This window comes from Zonotrichia leucophrys, chromosome 4A (genome assembly GCF_028769735.1).
Source record: "Zonotrichia leucophrys gambelii isolate GWCS_2022_RI chromosome 4A, RI_Zleu_2.0, whole genome shotgun sequence".
Taxonomy (NCBI): Eukaryota; Metazoa; Chordata; class Aves; order Passeriformes; family Passerellidae; genus Zonotrichia; species Zonotrichia leucophrys.
This window is the reverse complement of record NC_088174.1, coordinates 10,339,082-10,365,727: the sequence shown is the minus strand read 5'-3', so window position 1 is coordinate 10,365,727 and position 26,646 is coordinate 10,339,082. Positions and strand designations below refer to the sequence as shown.

At 39.2% G+C, this 26,646-nt stretch overlaps 1 long non-coding RNA gene across 1 annotated transcript in view; it reads left to right on the top strand.

Annotated features, from left to right (window-relative positions):
- LOC135447736 (uncharacterized) overlaps nt 1-26,419 on the top strand; it is a 340,899-nt gene extending 314,480 nt beyond the window's left edge. Inside the window, exon 4 of the long non-coding RNA XR_010440283.1 lies at nt 26,247-26,419. This is a non-coding gene — a long non-coding RNA (uncharacterized LOC135447736). The remainder of the gene's footprint in view (nt 1-26,246) is intronic.
- Nucleotides 26,420-26,646: the final 227 nt, after the last annotated feature.

Sequence of the window (26,646 nt, the reverse complement as noted above, 5' to 3'; positions counted from 1 at the left end):
TGTGTGATAACTGAAGCATGAACAATATCCAAGCGGGAAGCAAACTAGATCTATAGCTGCACAGTCAAGCCTATCAAAATATATTGCTGAGCTCCTACAGCCAAACAGTTCTGCAGAATATCAGTTGAAACAGGATGTTCCAGCTCACTGGGCCTCCACTCACCGTATGCTTGTGCAGCCTTACCTGTAATAGCAAATAGCTGTGCTCAAGGGCAGGATGAATTAAAAATTAGGAAGGGATGTTGGAGTGAACCTGCATGATATCGAAAACTGATGGGCTTTTTTCCTTGCTATGTCCCGCTGAGCTGGGAGGCAATGATGATGAAGTCACAGAGTCTTGCTGAAATCACTCACATGAGTGAGGAATGTATATTACTCTTAGAAATCTGTATTTGCAAAGCCATGCTGTGGAGATTACCCTGGAGAAAATCCACTCTTGCCTGTGTCTTCATTCTATGAGAGAAGAGAGAAAATGATGGTGTTGCACTGTGGCTTGTCTGTTTAAACCAGACATGTTCCCCCTTCTAAGCTTTTCCTGTACAGGAGGAATCATCTGTGTGTGTTGACCCAAGTACAGGCAAAGATTTTCTCTGAGAACAGAGAAAATATGGGATACAGGGTGGGATTTCCTGATAGTCCCTGCACCCTTCATGCATCTGTGTTGGCTGTGGGCTACAAACCTGGTGAAGAGCATGGTGTTTGGGTTTAAAGCAGATCCTAAGGATCATTCTGATCTTTTCCTCTTTCTAGTGTGAGGAAACACTAAGCAAAATGCCAAAAGGAAAATAGTAACATCTTGGTTTATAACAATGTGTTCAATGCATGATTTTTTTTACATGGTCACATGTAACTAGAAACTATTTTTCTGAGATTTATTGCAAAAATGCTACAATTCAACCATTGTGATGAAACATGCTGTTTATATTTCCCTGTTCTTTTAGTAGCAAAAAGTCTATGACTACTCTTAGAGGAAGTAATTGAAAAATTTAGCTACATAGAGTGTCTATTAATGTAACATTTTTCCTATATATAATGATAAGAAATATTCAAAAAGTTTCAAGGCTTGAGCACTGAGGTACAAACAGGCCCAGCAGCACGTAATACTTTTGAATTTTCTAGTCTTTTCTTAGGAGGGGAGAATGTTTAGGCATAATTCCATCAAAAAAATCTTATAAGCAAAGAGATATCACTGTGGGTTGACCTCACTTCCATTTGATTTGATTTTTATCAAATCAATTTATCTGAGTGGATAGGTCCCAGCACCTCCTGAAAACCTCGATGGGTAACCAGCATTGCTTCCAGTGAGGTTGGAACTGAGCTACCACTGGAATGTTAAAAATTGGAAGAACAAAATCACAAGGCAAAGGGAACAGGGATGTTGTGTCCCTTTGGTGTGTGCCCTAGTCAGTGCACTGTAACACCCTTACGTCTTGCTGGGAGTTAAACATCATTTTGCCACTGGCAGATAATCTCTGCAAACATTCTTCCCTGTCAGTCGGTGGCTGGGGAATGCAGCTGGGGAGAGAGTCCAGGCAGGATTGTCATGATCTCTCTGTTAAATCTGTTCAGTAAATGGGGTTCTGTACCCAATGCTGATCTGGTTAAACAAGATCTCAGGCTCTACAGGTGTAGCGTTAGACAGCACATTTTCCCCAATTTTTTTTTTCTTTTTATTCTAAAAATCAATGTTTTATTATTAATCTTGCCAATGGCATTTTTTTCCTCTTTAAATGCGCCCTTCTTGTAATACAGAGGGAAATAGCAAGCTGGTGCCAAGTGGAAGTCAAATAAATAGGCAATTGCTAAGGAAAAATACTAGCAACTGCTATAAAATAATATGCCATTAACAGCATTTTATTTTGACCATAAATGGCAATAATTATTCTTTTATTAATATTTCAGAAGACCGAGAGAGGTTATTGGGACAGGATGAGATAGGAAATTGTTCAATTTAACTGTACTTCCTTTGCATTAGAAACTCTGGCAATGCTGTTTTTCTTTTTAAAGCACAATTTGTCATTTCTGTCCAAATAATTAGTTTGAGCAGTACGTAAATGCTCTTGTGATACCAATTGCAACTTCATCACTCTTATATAAGTGTATGTATAAACCAGCACACATGCTTGGAAATAAACTTATGGAATAACTAGTAGTGCAAAAGAGCATCCAAAGTTTCTAAATGAGCTCTGTAGGCCATGACATGAATTTCATGCTTGGTGAAAATCCTATGTTGCTCAAACCATCTTGATAACCAGAATAAAATGATGAGTTTGTCAGCATTAATTAAACATATTAACTAAATATTGTGTTGGATTATGAATACTCTTATATCTTTACTGTCTTTCATTTCTGTGTTATGAAAAGGCTTGCAGAGCAAGAGATGTGTTTTGAAGGGGAAAGAATTGGAAAATACTTTGAAAATTTGAAAGAAAATATTTTGTATAGTTCCTTTTTCTTAAGACCAAAATTACAATGCACTTAAGAGAAAGAGAAATGTCCGTCCAAATAACAAAAACAATTTTAATAATGACCCCTAAAAGATTTGCAAGCAGGCAGGTTAATCTTTTTTTTTTTAATACACCTATATGAACACTAGCACAAACTAATTAATTACAGGTTCTGGTGCAGAAATGCCTCACATATCATCTTTGGATGTCTGCCTTTTCATAACATTCTAATTAGTCCTTTTTTAATCTGTGACTTTGTTAAAACATGGGGGGTGGTAGAACAATGTTGACATTTCAGAGGGCTGGACTTACATTCCCTGATAATCCACTGGAGTCACAAAAACTGCTTTTCTTAATTACCAGACAAAAGCAACAGGTTTTCCAAGCTGCCTTGCTCTATAGATGCATTAATAAGCCTTAGCTTATTTAACTGGTGAGGTTTTCATCTCTGAGTAGTTTGGGGATGGTTATTTACTGAGAAAAGCTATTACATCCTGCTGCTGCTGCCAGGCTGTGCCTATTACAGAGGGACTGCACAAGTCTTCCCCGACTTCAGCCTTCCTTCTGATCTCCAGCTGCTCTCCTAGGCTGGCTATCTGAGTTTCTGTCCAGATCCTCTAGGATCAGAATGCTCTGGAATTAACAGATTTTGGAGACTTGTCCAGCTCATCCCCTTACCTTCTCTGACTCCACCTGTGCATGTGAAGTTTTCCACTGACATTTTCACTGGCAAAAAAAAAAAGAAAAAAAAAAAGATCAATTTAACATTTGAAGTAGGGAAGTTTCTATAAAAAGAGAGGAAAGAGAATGTGTCATATCCAACTTTTGAGAACATCAATTCCTTAATGCTGAAGAATGTATGTTAACTGTGGAAACCTGAGCTGAGATCACCTCAGAGCATTTTGCTATAGTTTCTACATGTGGGGAGTTTGTTTTTCACACTATTTCCTGAAGGTGCTAAGATTTGTGTTTCATAAGTTCAATGACTTCCTCTCTACCCAGAGTAAAGGGTGTTTTCTAGAAAGGGTGGGACTTTGTTGAGAGTCTGGTTGATTACATTTTATTCATCCAAGCTGTAAAAAATAAACCATGTTAGATTTGGTGGTGCAGTTAGGGCTACATACATTAGGCAAACACAAGACAAAGATAAGCATGTTTTTACTTCCAAAATAAAAAAAAAGCTCAAAGAGCAATCCATAAATTATATGAAATCTATGAAGGCATTATGTGTTTATATAATATTAGATTTTTTGTTGAAGCATAAATGTTACTTTAATTTTCTAAATTTCTTTAATTGTAATTTATCTGTTAGATATTTACATAACATTGAAATATCCCTTATAAAAATGGGTTTTGTTATGGCCTGAAGATGCAGCTTATCACAGGTAAGGAGAATATTGCATTCATCTCTGCTGTAGATAAGGAGATTGCCAGGGAGCAGCTGCCTTGCCACATAAAAAAAACGCTGAGCACAATTCAAACATACTGGGGAGCTTCACATTTGTTTTGAACTGAACTGTAATAAAAAGGGCAAACCCTGTGTTAGCAGGTACATGGGCAAGAGGAGTCTTCTGGGGAACAGGAGAGAGTTGGGAAATTGTGCTCAGGGTCTGCATCGACCCCAAAGTCAGGTTTTGAGTGAGGAGGGGAGGCACCGGCTGCACCGACCCCCTCCTAAAGGCATGGACTCATGGGCCTCTCACTCCTCAGTGCATGCCAGAGGGCAGCTTTGTCTGCTTCTGCTCCCCATCCTGCTGTGGAGCTGGTGCAGTGAGTGGGTCTGTGCACAGCACCCTTGGGAGCCTGGCCTCCAGCCAGGGAGGGTGAGCCTGGTGCTGCTGGCAAAGGATGCTCCTTGCTAAGGATGTTATTTAGAGAGCATCAAGGGACTGAGCAAACACACTTGTCTTACTGTGTTAGATGAAGAGCTATTACCAAAAATGAAGTATGTTGGCACATTGTGAAATGGTAGCACTTAAAAGATGAGCAGGATTTGTGTTCCAGAGAGTCAACATCAGGTACAAGTGCATGCATATGGTGTGCCCAAGTGGCTGCTTAGTCATTCAGGAGGAAAGTGGAGGAGATCAAGTTGCCCATAGCAAAGAAAGGTTTTGCCCAGCCCTTCTCCTTGCTGGGAGAGGCTGCAGTTCCTGGACAGCCCCTGATCCTGCCTGGCAGGGTGTTTAGTACTGCATATCCCCAGCAATGGTGGTGCTGTATGCAACTGGGAATAAAACGTGGTGGTGACACTCACCCTTTCCCCAGGAGCAGAACTGCTGGGGCAGAGAGTGAGCACTACTACAAATGAGTTGGGCATTCTATGAGTTATTTTGTGTTTGATCCTTGCAGTCCATATAATATAATGTAATGTAATATTATATTATATAAATACCCAAATAATTGCTTCTTGCTTCTTCCTCCTCTGTTTATTTTTCCTCTCAGTAAGCTCTTCCTCCCCTGGTGTTCTGCTCCATGCAGTTAAGGTGTAAGGCTTACCCTGTGCATGCTTCTTGGCTGGCTGCATGGTACACTTTCAGTAATCTTTTCTTTAAAATATATTAGTACAAATAGACAAATGATATCTATAAGATCTTGGTCTACCACAAAATGTAACATTTTTCCTTTAAAACTTCCAGCTCCTCCATGTTCCCCACCCTGCTGTTGTTGGTACTTTCATCACCCACTGAGTGTGAGCCAAAATACAGAGACTATTATGCAAATAGTTAATGTTAAAGTGAGTTGGATGGCTTGTTGTGCTTATTTATATAACCTCTAAATGCCATCTATACACTGTAAGCTGCAGGGTGAACAGCCAGGCTCCACTCCCATGGTGTCTGAGGAGTTCATGTTTGCAATAGCAATGTATCCCAAATTACAGGTGTACTCTGCACCCAGGCTGTGCTGTAACAAAGGAACCAGGGATACTGCCTCTGGTAAGGAAACAACGGCTGTGTACTAAAGAGTGTGCTAAAGAAAGCTTTGGTTCAATAAATCCCTGTGGTTTTTTGCTGGGAATCTGGAGGTGTTGGGCAAGAGAGAATTTTAGTCTGACCAAACATGGCCAGTTTTGAATGATAGTACAGCCTTAGGAATATACAGTTCTACATTACAGATTTGTGCTTTGAAATTAAAACAAGAGGTGTGGAAATACACATTGTCAACATGTCAGCCTAGCCAACACCTTACAGCTGGCAATGAATACTGATTACCTCTACAGCACACAATTCTTCTATCTAATTTATTTCTTTAAAACAAAGCTGAAATGAAATTCGGTTTGGTTCTAATTTTAAAGTAATTTCTTGGATAAATCAGACCAGAAACACATGCTTTCCTTAAAAAAAGAAAGAGAAAAGAAAAATCATAGAAGAAAATATCTCATTTGAGCATCAATGTTTTTCACAAACTAAAGCAAGTCTTGGCAAGGAATAATTTCCTGGCTGCTGATAGAACAGTAATGCCAGCTTTTGGGGGGACCAGTCAACACCCATCCATTGATACCTCTCCTATGTGGATTTTACATTTATGCTGTGTTGCTCTAAATATGGTGTATTTGATGCCACAGGTGTAAGTACTAGTAATAAAGATTTTTGTGATAATTTAAATGTTAGAGACCTGACTTACACCAGCAGGCTTTGAGCAGATCTGTTCAAGTGAGAATTTCCATTTCACTGCAAGGTTGAGCACATTGAACTGTTTAAATTGGAAACATAACTGTTATCCTGTTCATAATTGGAGCAGGGTACACAGTAGCCCTGACCCCGAGGGGCATCCCTACCTTGGCCCCGGGCCTCCTTGGAGAACCCTGAGATCCTCATTGTGCCCACCCAAGGCCATGGCAGCTGGAGGCCATCAACTGTAAGATGTTCTTCAGGTGTTGTGTCCATGGGCTGTCCCCAGCAGCAGCCTGGGAAGGCCAGTTTTGCCAAAGACAACAAATGAACTGCCAGGACATCTGTGGGTTTCTCATGGAAACTCCCAGGACTTGGGCAGAAGTTTGCTAAACCTGAACTATTTCTATAAAACATCTGTTCTCATTGAACTTGTGAAAATTTTTTCTTGTCTCCCTGAAATTTTCTGCACTCTCTTTCTGAAGTTCTGTATGCATCTGGTACACAAGGAAGTCCAATGTTTCTGATATCTGTCTTTAAACACTTACTATGGCACCTCATGAATTAAGGCACTTAAAACCATGTTTCATCTTTGGAGAGGGGAGTCTTTCACCACTGTGTGAAACACACGCTTTAAATTGTCTTATCTCTGGTAACTTGGTCTAAGTCAAGAGTCAGAGTTTGAGACTTTGGTCCTTAATCTGACTTAATAAAACTCAGCCATTGTTTATTGGCTTATTTGTCAGAGAGGTGATGGAAGGGGCATGTCCCAGATTGCCCTCTCTAATCTGACACCTTGTACATTGTCCATTTTCAGAACAAAATCGGAAAGAAATCCTTTACAGATGCCTCTTTGAGAGCTTCAGAAATAAGATTTCAACAGTGCTGAGATTTTTATGACAACATAATTAGAGCTTCCACCAGATTGTAAAAACTCAATTTGTTGAAAATTGTGTAAGCTGATTTAGGGTCAAATCCCACACTTCTTATTCAGGCTTTTCTCTGAATTTCCATTGATCTCAATGGCATAAATCAAGTTCTCTATTTCCAGCAAAGTATCTCCGTGCTTCTTTCCTTGCTGTTCCAATGAACAATCTTCCTTCTTGCAAAGTGTATTTCAGAGACATATATTGAAAATATGTTACTGATGCAGTTAACAGAGCAAATAGGATCTGCTGTGCTTGTGATGATGACTTTGACATTCACTTGATGCTACAAAGATTTGAAGGTTAGCTCCCACTTTGATAATCTCTTGTAATGTAGCCTTGTGTCAACAAAGCCACAGGTGTGGACATAGAGATAAGATGATAATTTTGAGTCTATTTTGTGTTCTATCTTATTTTTCTCACAGTTATGTTTAAAAGTTCAGACCTCTAGTAAATAGGATAGTGAATCTCTGTTTTCTATCTCTTTTCTTTTCTAAAATGGTGTCATGGGGCTGTTTCTCAGCAAGTCCTGATCAAATTGGCTGAATTTACTAATACAAAGATGTGTTTTTCTACCTGCCAGCTTCATCTAACCTCACACTTGCATCTGAAAGCCAGGATGTATTTGATGTGATCTAGAGGACCACCTATAGAGGCCCACCATGACAATAATGTTATGGATTCAGTTCAGTTAACTAAATTGCTCTTGTGGGGAGGATTATTAGTGTATATACCAGATGGAGGAGCAGGTTCTTACTCTGCAATCTTGTTTCTAGGTCAAAAACCATGGGTAGGCCCCAGCAATGAATCCTGAATTATGTTCCCTCTCAAATCCTCTAAAGAGGAAGTAGCATGAAAACTTGCTTTTCAAACATCAGATATTGGACTCCAAACTCATGCTAGTAATGTATCATTGAATAAGAATTTTCTGGGATTTCTTAGAATCATGTTTTTAGTCTCAGTAATGTGTGGGGAGGCACACTTCACATGATAATTACTATATTATAGTAATCCTATGCAGACTCCACCTGCCCCTGAGTCCCTGTGGGCTGCTGCAAACATGGGTGAAGCAATATTTTCACATAGTGAAGTTTATAATCCTCATAGCATAAAGTAATCAGTGGGTAGAAGAAAGTGAATACATCCCTTTTTACTCAGGAAGAGAATTGGAGGACAAAATCAAAACTGGGTTAAGGTGATATTGGTGGACAGAAGAAGATTAAGAAATGTCCTGTGATTTTCTTTGCTGTTGTACAGAGGTCATGCTGGCCAGCACGCTTCCTGCTAAAAACTACTAGAGAAGTCTTAGCAGTGCCAGAGCTAATATTCTGGTTTTATTCCAGATCTTCACTGAGGGGATCACCCAGGAAGGTTTCCAGACTGAGAGGTCTAGAATCAGCCACATCTGACATGCAGGCAGCTTTGATGCAAATTCCCTTTGGTGAACATCTAGGGGGTTTTTCCAAGCTCATTTCAAGGTGGGCAGCAATCCCAATGTGCTTCACTGGCAGCTCCTTTCACTGAAAAGGGAAAGGTGACTCACAGAAGTCTCACTATCCCATTTTATTCATATCTCACTTAACAGAGAACTCACATACATATTTTTGAAAGAGACAGGGAGACCATAATTACCATCTTCTAGAATCAGATGCAAAACCATAATTCTGCATACAAGATACTTTTCTTAGCACACACTGAGTTGTTTCATTACTTGGGAGTTCACAGCTTTCCAGAACCTGATGTTGTAGGTAACAGAGCATTGAGATGACAAATAGCTTTTAACAAGACAAGTAATCTTTTATACCAGAATTGCTGTAGTATCTTCTTAGAATGGACTTTTCCAGTAAATCACTCTTACCACCCACTTTTAACAGAGCTGAATTCAGCCCTCCTTCTCTAGCAGACTTCAGATCTAAATTCTGCAGCTTGTTTAAAGCATTGAGACTTGGCCCTGCAAGATGCTGGACCACTTCAATCTGTGTAAAGACATTGCCTACAGGCAGTGCTCAGTGTGTTCCTTCCCTTGGCCCTTGTCACACTACAGGACAGTCAAACTCTCCCTGCTCCTACATGTTTCCTTTTAACAAATCCCACTGGAAAGGGTGTAACACTGTAAGACTAGCACAACATCTGCAGGCCAAAACCTGTTTTGCTCTTGTTGTACTCTCCAGAGGGCAGATGGCATCTCCTCATCTACACTCTGATGCTTCCCACTCTTCTGGGATCCTCTGACTCCCAGAAACTACCATAAATCACTGTAATACCAAATGCCAGGGCACGTACTTCTAGAGGTCAGCTCTAGGGAAGATGAACTTTTGGCTGCCAAGACCTCTGTTTGCAGAAGCAGGAGGCAGGCTAAGGGCATATTTCTATATTTATTCTTGAAGAACCGTCCTGTTTGAGTGCTGTCAAGAAAAATGTCAAATCCAAGTTTTCTAATTCATTAGTTATTAATATTTTCATTCTTTTATTTTGCCTTTTTTCTTAGGAGACTGCACTGACAAGGAGGAAAGAAAGCTAGTTTGGGACATTTGCTAAGATTTTTGTTGGGGTTTTTTGGAGGTGAGGGGTGCAGGGAGAAATTCTCCAGCTCCCTCTAAGTGATACAAGGTCATTTAGATTGGCATAAATGTCCATTCTCTTTTGCTGCTGTGGGAGATGTAATCTGTTCATTTTACTGGCCAGTGAGCAAGGGCCGCCAGCGCCGCCTCGGTGTTTCCGTGCTTCTGTTCCCGTCCCTGCCCTGGGGCACACATGAGTCACACTCCCAAGAATGACAAAGATTTTAGCATTTTAAGTGATGAAAGCTTTAATAACTGTAAACCTCAGTAAATGTTTGAAGGAAAATAGTCACCAATTTCTCTCTGTGTGTGAACAGATGAGAATGACATTGTAAACTGCATAGCCAGGCTGCAGCAATCTTCATGTAATTCCCAACACGGTTGGAAGCTTTTCATCTGATTTTTGGGCCTCTGGCTTCACATGCCCTGTGCCTCTGCTCCTGCTTTGAAATGGGATAATGATATTCCCCTTTTCTACCTTTTGACCACTGCAATTACTGGGTTGGAGGCCAGTGGCACATTAAGCACTTCTACAGCACTTAGTAGATCTTTGTTGTTGCATAAAAAATCAAGCTGCTTTAAATCAGCAGCTTGCATAGAAAGTGAATGAGTAAACCATCATATGTTTTCTGAATTGCTGGTAGAAAAAACATGAAGTTCTTTTAAATATTTTTTTAAGTCTAGTTTGTAAACTTCATTTGTAATAGTAAATGGGGTTTTTATACAACACCATTTCTGTGAAGTGAGCATTTGTTCTGCAAAGGAATTTAAAAAAAAAATCTCTTCACAATAATAGATGATGTGTTGTAATCCATGTCACAATCTCATAAAAACATCATCTGAATTTGCTCACTAAACTGAGTTTTTCTTTTTCATTTACATTGCAATCTTTCTCTTTAAGAAAACACTTTACATCATGTTGTCATGACAACAGAATATGGTCTAAGGTTGAAATGCTGACATTTTTCTCAGTGTTCATAATGCACCCTCTGCTCACTCCTCCCTTTTTGGCCAGTTCTGAAAGTCACTGCAAATAAATGTAAATCTGCAACAGAGATATGGATTTGGGGGCTAGAAAAAGCTGTCTGCTGTATTTTTCTTTTTCTGTGTTTGTGAGTCTTTGTAAATGGGCAATCATTTTAGAGCTTGGGGACACTATTGTACCAACATCTGTATTATAATTCAAAGACACACAAATACAAGGGCATTTTCTATATCATCCAAACACATCTAAATTGTCTCTCAACCAAGAATGTCTGTACCAAAACTCATGTTCAAGTAGTTTTGGGTCTGTTCCAAATAATGTTAGGGGAAAAGAGGTAGTCTGTGATGAACTTGAAAACATAGAAGACCTAGAACAGGCTATAAATAATAAGTAAATTCTATTTTGTCTTATCCTCTGGAGTTGGTCATAAAATTGAATACATGAATATGTGAGTCCTGCAGTTCTGAGAGTATTCAGATGCCATTCAGGTATTTCCTCCCTTACCAAAGAGAATAGGCAATGATGTATTCCAACTGTACCAATTCCTCGAGAATTATGTCCACAGTTAGTGGAGGCTAAAGAAGGGGAAACATGGAATCACTGTAAACAGTAACATTTATGAAAATGTTTAATTCATGCAGCTTCCCTGATTCACTCAGAAGAGTAAGACCAGAAGATGACCTGTTAGCCTAAGTTTACAGACATTATTCCTTATAATAGTAAAAACAATCATACCAATTTGTCTCTCCTTTGCTTTTCCAAATAACATATTAATTTTCATTTGGTAAAATCTCTGATCTTTGAGAAAAGTTTAAAAGAACTGTTCAAAGCTTCTTAAACCTTTTTCAATACTTGCATACTCATCTGAATATCTGAAAATATGTTTGTAGGTAAAGTGATTTCCTGAAATGAACATTGGAAATATCTGGGAGAAAAGGTTAAAAAGAAAAAAACTCACAGGATATGGCTGGTGAGCCTATGTGAATAAATGCTGATACTGGAAATATGCTCTTTTTTCAAGCTCTGAGAATATAGATGAACTTATGGATATTGTTCTGCATGTGAGTTAGGCAGAGCAGATTGTTTCACATCTGCTTCCTGTAGGGTCTTTTATCATCTTCTGAAACATCTGGTGCAAGCAACTGTTAGGATATTGGATGGTAACATACTGTGAATATGGTCCACCTTGGCCATACCTTGCTTCTTCACACAATATTGTAACAAGGAAAGTCTAACAGGGACTGCACAAGCGTAAAAGAATTGTTGTGGCTTGGGGGAGAAGCTGAAGTAGCAAAGTAGAAGAGTAAACAATGAACTGATGCAATCCACAGACAACATCCTCTGATTCAGCAGCTTCTGAATTGGCATTGATCACACTGTTAGTTAAACAAGAATATTTCTGTTTATATGCAGGATGCAGACAAGGTTAGGACTTCCTTGCTAAACTTTATGGCCTATTCAGACATTGAAGCACCACTTGAAACCTCTGAGCAAGAGATCTCAGAAAATGAAAGTATTCATAATAATAATGTACTTTATCTATTTGTTTTGTCCATGAAAGTATAATTATAGAAGAAAATGGATGGATAACTCAGAGCAAGACTTTCAGCTACATGAAAAAATCACAGATTTGAAGTTTTTGCCCTAGTGCTGAATGAAATCCAGATTATCTAATGAAAATGAGATCACTCAAGGAGCTTCATAGTGAGGCACTTGTGAGGCTGGCGTTTGTGGACTCAGGGCTGTTCTTACAATCAAATGCAGCATGCTCAGGACTTCCTCTATTGTAGATGAGATTTGACCTCTAAGTTTGATTTGTATTAGCTAGTGACTATTCTCTGCTTTTCACCTGAGAAAACTTCAGATTAAAATTTTATTAAACAGGATATAAGTCTCTGAAAATTTTAAATCCCAACTAATTGGCTTTTTTGGATAGGAAAACTTAATTTAAAAATCCCCAATCAGCAGCAGTTATAAGCCCTCTTATTTCATTACATATGTGGGTCTTTCTTCCTCTCTGTATAAAACTTTCCAATCCAACACTACATCAGCAGGAAGACTGGTGTATATGTGTGAGCGTGTAAGTTTAAAAGTGAAGACAGATTAGCTCAACTAATTGGTGTAGCTGAGCTTAATTAAAATTAATAGTGAATTTAAAAAATGAGAAAATAATTATGGCACCCAGTAAAACAGCAAGATGAAGAAAGCAACTGTGGAAGATTGCAAACTGCAGGAGGAAGCTGCCAGAAGACCTGTCTTTGGCTTGCTAAATGGAATCATGGATTGTAGTATCAAAATGCCTCCAATATCTAAGAATAAACAAAGCAGTCACCTAACCTGTCTCTGATGTCAAGCATAAAAGGGTTTGTCCACTTAGGAATTGATGTAAGTGACAGGGAATGAACTGCTGGTGTTTTACAGTCTTCTCTGGTGTGGTCAGAAGACAAGGCAAAGGAGCAAAGGGGTTCCTGCCTGCAGTGACTTCCCTTGGCATGTTTGTGTAAGGTCTGAATGTAATCCAGAGGTCCTGTCACAGCAATCCACATACAAAGTGTAGAACAATAAGTTTTCTCCTTGAAATGCTTTCCACAATAAAACTAAAAGAACTCACAGGAGAGCAGCTTGAGAAATATCCCCAGAGTGTGGCGCCCTGATGGAACCCTGCTATGGATTATGGATTACTGCCTTGGTGCCTCAGGTTTCTACTTCAGCTAAGACATCATTCAGACCTCCCACATATTTCCAGTTTTAGCTGATAATATACCAACAGGATGACAATGAAGAGCACTTCTCTAAGAGTAAGTTTTATCTTTCTTTCTCTCCAATTCTGGGCATTAGTCTGGTTGTGACAGGTCATTCCTTTGAAGCATCGTGAGTGACAAGCATTTAGCTGAGGTGCTCGTATCAAGATTCAAGCTGTTAAAAGTCTCTGTCAATCACCAAAAGTGAGTCTTGCTCCTTCTGCTTATCTCTCTTTACAACTTCCTCAGGATCATAATTCTATCCCAGTAGTTCATTCCACCACATTTTCCTAAATATGGATATTTGTGCAGATGACTGTGAAGAATTTTTAAAGTTTCAACTAAGGCACTTTAAGAGAGCAGAGCTATTTCATATTCTCTCTGTTCTGGTTTTTGGCTAAGAGAATTCTCCTTGATAATTTGTAAACTAAATCAGAATTCTTCAGAAAGCTGTGGTATGCCAGGGTAAGAGGCCTGTGAGGAGCCCTTGTGTCCTGAATCTTGTGCATAGCCAGGGAATCTGGGAATTCATCGAAAAGTTTTAGTATCATCTTCTCTCTAAACTTGAAGAAGGTCGGGATTTTTCCTGTCCATTGAAGTTCCTTAACAAGAGAATTTCCTGAAAGAAAGAGAATGAAAAGCTTTTAATTCTCTTCCATGCATTGCTGATTTGTTCAGCTGGAGGAGATTTACATGGGCTGGTTCAGTGTCTCTCCATGCAGTTAAGAGTAACCTTAGTGGTATTTCTAGTGGGCAACTTGCTCTCATGCTCAGCATCTCTGTCAGTCAACTCATTTATTTTAGTTTCCATCTTTTGAACAAAACCAGGTCTGTATTACATGAGCCAGTATGTCTAACTAATAATGCCTTCTTGGAACACATTATGTGATGACTGCAGATCTTTCTTTGCTGAAAATTATGTTTTACTGCAGTGTGGAGGATGTCTGCCCCTTCCAGAAATCATACCTGGGGACTTGGAACTGATGGTCTGATATCTCACCAAAGGTGAATAGGACTAGCTCTAAGTGATGGGCCAACCACAAGGACATTTTAAATGACTATCTCTGATAAAACACCTGAAAACCAGCTATGCTTCACCAGAGACATCACAAAAGTCATTAGCTTTATGCTATAGCCTTCTCATTTTAACTTGACACTTAACTTCATTATCCTGTAGTTTAGATGGGCACTTTATTACATTTTCATTAGTGGTGAGGTGTAAGTAGCTGTCTCACTGTCATCTTGTTTTCATGCACACACCACCAAAAAACTGAACTCAGTTTCCATGCTTTTAAGATTTTGCAGTGGTATAAATTTCCTGATTATAACATTTACTCCTCATTGAAAGATAGGAATGATGATAATCTCCTGCTGTGCTATAGCATTCTTAATCAGGTAATGTGGGAGTCACTCTGCAGATTAGAAACCTCATATTTTCTTGTGTTTCAGTACTATAGCCAAGTGAATCAGATGAGGGGAGGGAAAAGAAAACCCTCAATCACTCCAGCCTGATTTATGGAAGTGTGTAGCAAAATCTGGAATCAGAAGCACATTTTTCTGTGTTCTGCAGTGACTGGATATCAGTGAACAATGCTGGGCTTTTGGAATTCAGCAGGGAAACACCTGTGGCTTCTGCAGCCCTTCTACAGATGGGTGTACAGGGTCACCATCATATCTGATATTCTGCAGTTGTCTTGTTCTTGTGCCATGGGGAACATTACTTCTGAAGCAGTCCAACAGCAGAGGAGTCAACAGCCAAACCAAACTCAGACTCCAAAGCCTTTGAACTTTGCCCACCATCATTTTTAGCTGAGTTCCTCGCTACTTTGAAATACCAAATAATACTGACTAACACAAAATTGCTGAAATTTAAATTGCTTGTACACCCACAGAAATGCAGTGGGTTTGGAGTTTGATGCACAAAAAGAAGGAATTCACAGCATTTTTTCATAAACATTCTAAATGCCTAAGTTAACACATAGTTTGTGATAAGAAATGAATTTAATACTTTATAACTCAGGCAGGACATGATAGGAAATTTTGCTTTTTGCTAAGAGGCACATATATCTAAAGGAGAGCATAAATAAGAACCTGGAGAGCAGATTAAAAGAATCTCATGAAAGAAACTTGGCAACTGAATCATATCAGGGTTTTACAAAAAAATTATACATTTTCTGGATCACAACACATCTGTAAAACTTGTTCTGAGTCTAAAAGAAAATGGAGGCCAGTGCAGAAAGCACAAAAATATTGGTTACTGTTCTGGGCTAATGAACAGTTTGAAGATGCTAAATTTCTGCACCATTTGCTTTGCTACTGAGTGATCTTTTCTTTTTTAATTGCAAGCAATATTTAAAAATACCAGAATTGTTCTGATTTCAGTTTGCTGCATGCATTTTAATAAGCTGCAATACAGTTTGGGTTTCATATTTTTGCACATGGTTTTTGACAAAAATGTATTTAACTGAAAAGGGAATTTTGTCTTTCCAGTTGAAATGTAATGAGATTGGAAATCTTACACCCATACCCCCATTCTCCTTCGAGTCCTATCTGAGGTTTCATGTAGACTAAATTCACTTTGAATTAACAGATATGTATGATACATAGTGAGCAAACCAATTAAATAATGTGATTGTTATTAAATCAAAGCATAGGTGTGTGAAGCTGCCTCCCCATTGTTTGCAAGTACTGCTGTGTGTCTCAGAAAATTGGGAGCAGTTGCAACAGTGGGTAGAGCTTTTGTGTACCAGATCCAGCAGTGTCATTAAACTCAATGTGACTCTGTATTCCATCTACTGAAATATTTATTTATTTAGAGAAGAACCCAAATTATTTGTAAGGAATTGTAATCATAAGTGAGTTTGGTCCTGGAACTCCCTTTTGCCTTTGAATCTAATGCAGACTGATGTTTAATTGATTCTCCCTGTGGTTCACTAGTTCTAATTGTGTGGTTTTACTGCTACCTTTTCTCTTTTAAATGAATTCTTGACTTCTACTAATGCAATATCTTTCACAGATCCATAAGTGAGTGAAAATGTAGTAATTTTTTCCTAATGATGTGTTGTAGTTGTGAAGGGTCTGAGAGGCTCAGCTCATTTTATGGATCTTTCTTTGGTAGCCTATGTAGAATTCAGCTGTATGGGCTGTCCTGCAATCACAGTTTCTGTCTCAGTGCAGTTTGGGCTCCCCGTGAAGCTTCTGTGTGCAATACAGTTGGCAAGAAGTTATTGATCAGGTTGGAGTTACCACACTGTTCCACATAGACTCTTCTTTCTAGCTTTTAGTCATTTTGTTTGAATTGGTTTTAGCCTTCATAATAGTACTTCATGGGTATAGTACAGAAATTCGTGGTATTGCCACTGAAAGTAATCACATCATCATTAAGAACACCTGGTAAGTTAGATGGGGGAGGATGGTGAGTTTACCTCCTTATTTTCAGCAGTGACTTTTTTTAAGAGCACATGGTGTCTCTTTCTGTGACTATCACTTGTGCAGAACAGCAATCTGGTGAGGTTACCTCTGGCTTTCTCACCTCTACCATTATGTGCTCAGTCAAATAATATATTTTAATGCCTTCTGTGCATCCTTTTCCTAAAAAACCTGGCTGTGTCATGGATGTTTTCAGCTGATTGACGAGCTGGCAAAACACGTTGTTGGTTGTGTGCTCCATCTGCTTTATGTTCTCCAGGATCCAGTAGCAGTTGGTAGTGAGACTACCAAGGCAGCAGTCCAGACTTGCATTGTGTCTAGTGTGTAGGATTGAAGGAAAGAAACGGAGGGAGTGTTACATTTCTTCTCAGTCTCTGTACAAACAAGAAGGACACCTTAAGTACCTTTAGAAAGAATTTCACTTGTGTAGATTTCACTTGTCACTGGAAATAGAGAGATGTTTTCTAGATAATTGTTCAAGCAGTCCTTTATTTTATGTCTCTAGTCTTAAAAACTAAATAAATCTCATGCAGTTTAGCTCTTTAACAAAATTATCTGAACAGTGAATAAAAATGCTCCATCACTCCTCCCACAATGTCTCTGCCTTTTATGGACACTCTGATGCATTTGTTAGCCCAGCTATGCTGGATGTGAGCCAGGACAGAAGAGGTGGGAACTGTAACTTGAACAACCTAACTAGATAAATTCCCAAGTTTAGGAATATGTTAGAGTTAGCTTGTTTCTCTTCTGCAGTTCTTTAGCTTCACCCCTTCTCTATTTTGCAAACACAGTGTAGGCTTTTCTTTCATTTTTGGTTTACTGGTCATGATAGCTAGGCCCAGAGGTTGAAATCTGGGTGTCTCAGGAATCATCTTAGCAGCAGCAGCAGCAAAACTAACCTAGTTTTTTTAGGCCTTCTGCTGGGTCTTCTAACAAGTGTAGTTGCATGGTGGAGATATTTCTTGGACAGATACTAATTCTTGAAAATGAACTGAAACTCATTTGAAGTTGAGTGAAGTCTCATTTTACATAAAGAGTTATTGGGATGATCTTTCTATTGCCCCAGCTTGGGCAAAATTTGAACTGATACCTCCTCCAAAGGCAGGAGGCTCCATGTTGTATTGCCACTCCTCTGAATCATCCAGGTATTAAAATAGTAAAATCCAACTGTTTCCATAGTGACTGTTCTTATTTAATATTTTACTTCTCCTGTCCTCTATCTGCCTTTAGAGTTGCTATTGCTATAGCATTTATTTTTTTCCACTGATTACACTATATGACTGATGGCTAAAATACCAAACTCCAGAGACCTATTTTCCCTTCTGTATATGCCCATGGTTGCTTTAATGTTAATAGAAATCACATTTGTGGAGAAGCTTCATCAGTCTGTAATTTACCTCGTTCACACTAGAAATCAGAATCTAGTTTATTAACATTATAAATGTACCCTCCTGCCAACCTTGGCCCTGTCTGGTCCTTGCTTGCCTCAAAGCCTCACATTTTTCCTGGGGCTTGACCTTATTAGTACAAAACCAGGTCCTAAGACAATATAGAATTAAACTCATCCTTTCTGTGGCTGTTTGTACAGTTGCTGCTCTGGGAGTGCTCAGCTTGTGCACTCTCAACTTGGCTGACCTGGGGTCTGGGGAGAAGCTCCTGGTTTAGCAGGACATCCTAAGAACACTTTGCAGCAGATTAACCCCTTTTTGGGAGGGTGCATTCAGGAAAGCACCACCCATTTGATACAACTGTGCAACTGATTTCCAAGGCCTGTCTTTGATAATGGGTTCAGTACACAATTAAAAGTACTGCCATTAGGATAGAGAAAAATCTTGACACTGCACTGCTTTGAGCTGTTGAAAAGGGCTGTTCCCTTTGTTTGTTTGGAATAAAAGTCACTTAAAAAGAGATTTAGAACAAGACCCTGGAAAAGAGTTTTAAGAGAACAGGGGAGATGTTTTTCTGACTGTTGTTCAGCACCCCTGCTCTCAAAGTCACTTAGATCAGATGAATGTGTGCTCAGAACTGTTTGCTACTAGAAAGAACTGATTTTCTCAAATTAGGGAATCTGGAATTTAACCATCTAACTGAAACCAAACAAACAGGAAAATCCCTAACACTAAAGTTAAGGCACAGTCCTTGATGTATTAGTAAAAATAATTTTCTGGTTTTAGGCTGTCCATGACTTGAATCCAGCTTCAATTCTGCAGGACGAATGTGCCACCTCTAAGGTACAGCTCAGTCCCAGTGAAAGAAGTCAAAAAAGCAGTCATTTAGGCCTAGCAGAGATACAGGTGATCACAGAAAACAAGTCTATCACATTGATCCCTTTGTCAAGAAGATCAGATGAAAACAAATATTCCTACCAGCATTGTTTATGTCATACCCTTAGTCCTGTGCCTTTGGCAGTTTTCTGTGACCTTAATATAGAGAAAGAAGGATGGATGAGATTACCAGTCCAGGTGCAAATTTCTAAGCATAAATAACCCCAGAAAATAAAGGTTTTGACTAAGGCATCCTACCCACAGCACAGAAGTACCAGAAGCTGCCGTTCTTTCCTCATGGCCTTTTGCTTGACAGATACATGTGTACTGCCCTTTGTGAATAGACACTTCTCCCTCTCAATCTGTTCCCTCAGCCCTCTCTATCCTGTGCACCCACTTGTATGAGGCAGGAATTGATATATTTTTAACTTTGCATCTGTGTGGGTGCATGTGACTGGCAGGCTGCCAGTGTCTGTTGTTTCTGAACTCTTGTCTTCAATCATTTTGGAAGTAAGCCTTGTACAGAGACACTAAGCAGGAATGAAAAAGGATTTCAGCCTACCTGCTATGTGTGGCAGTAACTAATCACTTAAAAGGAAAACATAAAGTTCAGTGCAGAATGGAATACAGCAGAAAAAATCAATTTGTTCTTTTAAATCTCAGTTGTGAAACACTTCAAATAGGTGATTATGTATTCAAAAGCTAAAAACTACAGCCAGATTTTCTATGGGGCCAGATAATATCCTGGCACCCTTCTGCTCTAGCTCTATTTCTTTCACCTAGTAAGATTGTGGGAACAGAGCAGCCAACCTGTCCATGTCAAATGACAGCTCTGCTAGGAGAGTGACTTATGTTTAAGTCAAATAATATTTTCCAGGTGTGATTATTTAGCCCAGGCAGGGCAAATCATTATCTCCTCAACTCACTTCCAAACTAATAAGGTGCCCATTTGTGAAGCAGCATTCTGACATCCAGCGTGGGCATTAATGTCATTTACAGAATATAGTGTGAAAACAGTCAATTCACAAGTCACTGAAAGATGTATCTTCTTTCAAGGCAAGTTTGTTATCTAATGGAGATGTGACATGAAGCAAACAGAAAATCCAGTGACAGGCATTATGGTATGATGTTTGCCACGTAGGTAGAAAGTGTTCTGTTGTTTGTTATTAAAGGTATAAATACATAGAAATGTACTCTAACATGAAGGGGATACTAAACATGAATAATAGAATTATTTAGATTGGAAGATACCTTTAAGATCATCAAGTTCAGTAGTTAACCCAGCTCTGACAAACTCACCTTAAGCAGCACACCTCCACATCTTTTAAATCCCTGCAGAAATTATGAGTCCATTACCTCCTTGGACAGCCTTTTCCAATTCTTGATCAGTGAAGGAATTTTTCCTTAATGTTCAATCTAAACTTCCCCTACCACAGCCTGAGGCCATTTCCTCTTGCTGTCCCCTTTCTTGGTAGAAGAGACCACTCACCTCTCTATTGCCTCCCTTCAGGGAGTCCTGGAGAACAGTAAAGTCCCTTCCCCTTCTCTGTCCTTCAGCTTAGGGGTGGGGGGTGAAATCTCTACCTAGAAAACCTGTCTTTCTACACAAACACCTTTTCAGAGCACTTGAAAATCCTCCCTTTCAGCAGACTTGCTATAGAATCTGTGGCCCACCTTAGGGAATACTGGGGCTCCCTTTGTTTATATAGCCTCTAATGAGCTTTAAATGGTCACTGGTGCCTCAGAGCAGGATGAACATGAATGGTGGAAGATAGCTCAGACCTTACCTTGGCTGTAACTCAGGTGCCCTTGGTTATCTTCAGTAACAGCTCTTTTTCCCAGTTCTTGTATCAGGAATAATAGGAATATATTGCTGTTTCATAAAACACCAATATAAAAGCACTTGAGAAACAATAACAAAGTATTTCAGCTGTTAAACCATGCAGGAAGTCCAGTAGACACATGGTCAGTTTTGGTCTAGTTGGAATAACAGCACAAAGGTATTACAACGGTTAATAGTGGCTGTGCAACATTCCAGAGCTGTAATATGCAAATTTTTCATACTTGTGTACAATTTCTTTCTATTCTTTCACTTCACATTCTTAATTGTGACCTATTTTTGTCTCAAACCTGTTTTGGGATGTTCTATATGGAGTGAGATTTTACAGCTCTTTTGTCTTTTTTTCTGTACTAAGCCTTCTAGGCTGAGCATGTTTCTCTGCTGTGCTCTAATGCTCTCCTTTATCTTCAGGGCATTAGTTGTATTTGTCATAAAATTGAAGAGCATCTGACAGAAGTAAAGTTTCTCTTCCTTTTAAACCATGGGGAAATGTGGTTTTGCAAGTCTTGTATCTCTCCAGTATGTGTTGCCTTCTGTCATCAGGTCTCTGTGTTGTGCTGTATTTTTAAAAAAAGGCCTCTGTAACTTTGGTTACTTTTAATATTGGAGACATCTTGCTTTACATTTCTTCATCACATGTTTTTACTGTTCAGCTCAGTTCACTTCTCTGTTTGATAAAAGTAACATATCTATGTGCTTGTCTAAAATAGTAAACACAATCTTAGTAATTAAACTGGGAAAACAGTACTTAATTTTGCTAGTTTACTGTAACAAACTGCCAATACAGAAGCCAAAAGCTATTCCTTCTGCTAAACACTGTGTGTGGCCAGTAGACTGGCCCAGTAAGTCAGCTGAAATAATTTCATTGGCTTCAGATTAGGCTCAATGTTATTTGTGTGTCACAAGACTGCAAGATTTAGTGTAATAACAGGTTTTGTGCTGAATCATCAGTAGGTACTGCCCAATTTATTACATTGGGAATGTGAAGCCTTTGATCATGGAGTATTTGCCCTCTCCCATCACTGCCTGTCTTAGCTCTGGCAAGGAGTCAAGCTTTGTCACAGTTCTTCTAAATGTGCTCCAGAGAAGGGAAACTTCAGGAAGTTGGCATGGTCACTAAGGCAGGTAAGGAGGTAGCCTTTTAATAACCTGTAGAAACTGAGGGAAGATGAATGCAGAATTTCACACTCCATATTGTATATCTGAGTACATTATTTCATGCTTCCAACTCTGCAGTTTGGGTATGTTGAAGGATTCTGCAGCAGATAAAACTGTCAGTGGGAACTCTGAGATGAGGGCAGTGACTTGTGCATTCACCACATTCCCTCTTATTGAGAACAGTTCTTGTACATCACTGGCCACCATGATACCACAGAGGCTTTTCCCCACCATGTGCTCTCTCCTGTCCTACATCCTGGTGTACTCACACAAAACATTATTTGCTGTGAGGGCTGCTGGCTGTGAAAACTGTAATGTAGCTCAGCTGATTTTATGGGGAAAAATTTAAAAAGACCAGTGACCATTAAACTCATGGACCTTGAAAGACAAATAAAATAGATTCATACAGTACAAAATATGAAAAAACTTGAACATTGTTTCAGTTCATTTGGAGTGTATGCATTACTTGTTGAAGTGGTTACTGTGACAACAAAAAGTAGATTGAAAAATATAGAGAAAATAACAGGTAAATGGGAGAGGAACTCATCTTTGACCTTGTAAACCAGTAAGAGCTAGTCCTAGCCCATCTGTCACTTTGCTTCAGAAACCCAGGTGTATGAGACAATTTTTTCTTACCTTTGAAGAATTGCATTTCCTCTTAAAAGGATCCTAACTCCTTGTGGAAACACAGATAGCAAAAGATCATGTTAAATTTATCAGTGAGTAGTTTTCTTCATTGACAGAGTCTAGTTTAAGGAAGTATTTAACAAAGAACAGATAAATCTAAGATAGATCATAAAAAAGTAATTCCATTTTTTTTTCTAATTTGCCTAATTTAGACTAGCTCAGAAGACCTTCTTTAATCATTTGCTATCATAACACAGAAATGTGTTTAGCCTTACCAAAAAAAAAAAAAAAACCAGAGATGAATCACTGAAATAATTGATCTATTTAAGTTCTGCTTCAGACACATTTCAAGGGCATAAGTTATTTCTACATGTCATTAAAAAGACTTGGTGCATTGCTACAATTAATTATTTGATTGATATTAAAGTGGAATGAGATTTTTGGCCTCTCAACTCAATAGTGTGTGGGTTTTCTTAATGTGGTGTTTAATTCTGTGAGGACTTTGTAGTTGTATCTGTTAGCTGAGTTTGAAACTGAATCCTGAACCCTGACTAGTAATGCACTTTAATTTGGAGGCATTACATGAAAACTTGTTTTTGAAGGTTTGGATGGATAAAAAGGAAATTGAAAGAGCACACAAAAGTGCAAACCATATGACTTATAGAAGTTATGGCTTACACTTGTTTTTCACAAGTCCATAGGGATTGTCATATTCAGGGAGATGAGCAGTTTTCACCATATATCGTTTCTGAAAGTGTCAGCACCATGTCCTGTCTTGGCAGACACCTATCACGTAAACCTCAGGGCACCTCTGCTTAGAGATGGGACAAACAAAGGATGGGGAGCTGAAGTGACATTGGGACATCACTCAGCAGCCAAGACACAGAATCCAGATCTTTGGAGCATTTCAGTGCTGGAAGGACACTTTACAAAGCCTTCCTTCAGTACTCACTGAAAGGTTTGCTGTAAAAGTTTCTTCCTGGCCTGCAGCAGTTTGTGGCAGCAATCTGTGCACAGAAACAGTGCACTACTGATTTAAGTTTCCCCTGTTCAGGTATACTTCTGACTTGCTTTGGAGCCTGACATCTCTAAATCAGGGAGCTGCACAGTGTCACCCTCAGCGTGTAAATTCACTTTAAATGGAGAAAAGAACCGGGTCACATTTGTCCAATTTTTTTGTGAATACTAAGTGCTTGGTCTCAGTGATCTACTGCAGTTCTGACTTGACAGGTTAATTATAAGTTATGTGGAAAAAAGTATTTATTAACTTTTAATTTTATTGCACTTCAATTTCACTTGCTTGTTCCCTTATTTTTGTTTTAGTAGAAGGTAGATAGGAGCCCCACATTTATCTTACTATTTCTTCTGTCATGTCCACTATCCCTGAATTAAGTACTGCACATTTTCTATATTTCTACTCTCTTACACAACAAAATGTATTGAATTCTTGTGAGGGGAAGAAAAAACCTTGCACTCATTAGATGGATGTCATTTGAAAGGGCCAAAACTATGTTTCAACATTGTCAATCTGCAGCTGTAGAGAGGCTTTAGTTCTCTGTCTTTCCATGATTGTATCTCAGAGGCAAAGGCTGAGTAGGAAGCAGTTATGTCTGTGGAGAAAACAAATTACACTTTGTCCTATCATCTGCAGGCTGTGAAATCTCTTTAGTCCAAACTGAGAACAGAATGCTATCCTGAGAGCAAGGAACCCATTCAGACAACCATTTGAAAATACTTCCAAACCAGCCACATCTACCCTCTCTCAGTTACAGAATACATATAACGTTTCCCCTAGCAGGAGCAATGGAGTTGCTGTCCCTTCAGATTTCCTCACCACAAAGGTGCAGAGCAGTGGCGGGGGATCCAAGACCAGCCTTGTATCCATGTGCTGAATCCCACCCAGGATGCATGGAGAAGTAGGGGAAGAAGGTGGCCCCTTGTCCCCAGCTGGAGAGCTGGCACAAAGTTGGCCTGTGCTCAGGAGGGCAAGGTGGCAACTGCAGGGTTGCTGCTCTAAGCTGGATATCAGGGAGGCCCAACCTGCTCTTTCTGAGGGAATTAATGGTCTTCATCTCCTTTGGCACTTGCGTTTCTAATATTTTATTCAGGAGGAGCCCAGCAGGAGAAGGGTTACACTACAGCTCTGTCCACATCCTCATGCACTCTCACTATTGCAGACCAAATTTCTGCCTCTTTTTTTTCTGCTTTCAGTATCTGAGTGGCTTTTCTTCTACCACCAATAATGCCTCTAGCTTTGCTGGTCCAGCCCTTAGTTCCTCTCAGGATTGGTTAGTACTTACATTCTCAAACCTATTCTGAATTTGGGTTGCAATGAGCATTTAGGTTTGTGATATTTGGCATCCTTTATTACCCTGTTAAGCAAGGAACACTAAGCCTCTGAAATTCAATGTTGCCTGTTCCATGCTGCTGTGGGGGAAGCAGTATTTCCAGTACCAAAATTCATTACAGTACCAAAGAGCTGTCTTGGATTCTCCCAAGGCAGGTAACAATTGCAGCAGGTGCATTATTGCAATTAACAGTGTCTCCTTAAAAAGTAATGTATTGTCAATATTAAGAGAACTCATCCAGTGCTATATGACATTTTCTGTGCCATTCTCCATGAAAATGCTTGGGTGTGAAATACTTAAGCTTAATAAAATTGCATCCTCTGGCATTAATAAGTAAGTGCCTTATGTTACATCAGAGCTCAGATCAATATTTTTTTTGCCACAGAATTTCATAAACCCAGCAGGCACACATATAGATGCATTTGAATATTCCAGCTGTAGTTGTTTATTTCATAGGCTGTTTTCACTGTTCTTTAACCTCTGCCATAAGGCCAAACCTAGGATAAATGTTGTGAGGAGGAGAAACAGAGAGAGGAGGCTGGAAGGGGGAATTATTCAGAATGCAGGGAAAAATTTGGACAGGCACAAGTCAACTGAGTCTGCTGAGTTCTAGAGTTCATGGAATTGCTGTGAGCTGGAAGTAGGATTGCACAATGCTTTGTCTTTCTGGGTTCCACAGAGAACAGCAGATAATTCTTCCAGAAACCTGCAGGTTTTCTTTCATTGAAATGGTCCTTAATCAGGTACTAGATCTTCTGAAGAATAGTTTAGAAAAACCTATCTTCCTTTTTCTGTTATCCTTGTTTCTCAATCTCTTATAATTGTCTGTGTTATAGCAGAAAATGCTTCTTCCTTCTAAAAAAATACCAATTTTGACAATGCCATTATGATTTTTTAAAAGGCAATTGTTTTATTTGTTTTTTGTGCTGTATTTAGAAATCTTGGCAAGGGAGGAAATTATAAAGGATAAAAAGGGTGCTGCTTCTGGGCCATGATGGTTTTGCCTCTATCTACTTTTGTTCAATAGAAAACTATTCTCAATGTCTTAATTCACAATCATTTGCATTTCATGAAATAGAAAATCCTCAAATATTGTGCTTGTACAAGCAAATACTTGTACTTCCTACATTTTTCTAATTTCTCTAGATATCTCTGCAGACTCCTGTTCTGCTGCAGGTAGAGAAAAATCTTCCTTCTCAGCCTACAAACAAACAGACAGCAGTAGATAGAGTGCAGATCCCACATGTTCTTTTCAGTTAGGATGAACAGGAAAATATGGGCACAAAGCCATTTTTTCTGTTTTTACTTGCAGGTCACCTTTGGGGGTAAAAAAATGTCTATCTTGGTTGTGTGAAATGACAGGCTTGTCCAACATAAGCCTGAGCAGCTGTGAAGATCAGCCTGAAGGCCTGGAGGAGATGGCCTGCCATATGGGGCTCCCAAAGCTCCTCCTGTACCTATGCACTGCAGCAGCAACAATGCACAAAATGCTAATGGGAAGAGTAAGTACTAATTGCTTCTGAACTTCACTGTTTTATGGCCAAAAGTTTACTTTCCTTTTCCAGTAAGGTCGTCATTCAGTGAACCTTCATCATGCTTTTGAGCTAAATCAGTCTGTGTTGTGATTAAACATAATGTAAGGGGGAAAGCTGGAGCATAAGAGGTCCCTTCCATGTGTGTGGGATGAGATGTCTCAGCAAGGAGACTGGTGA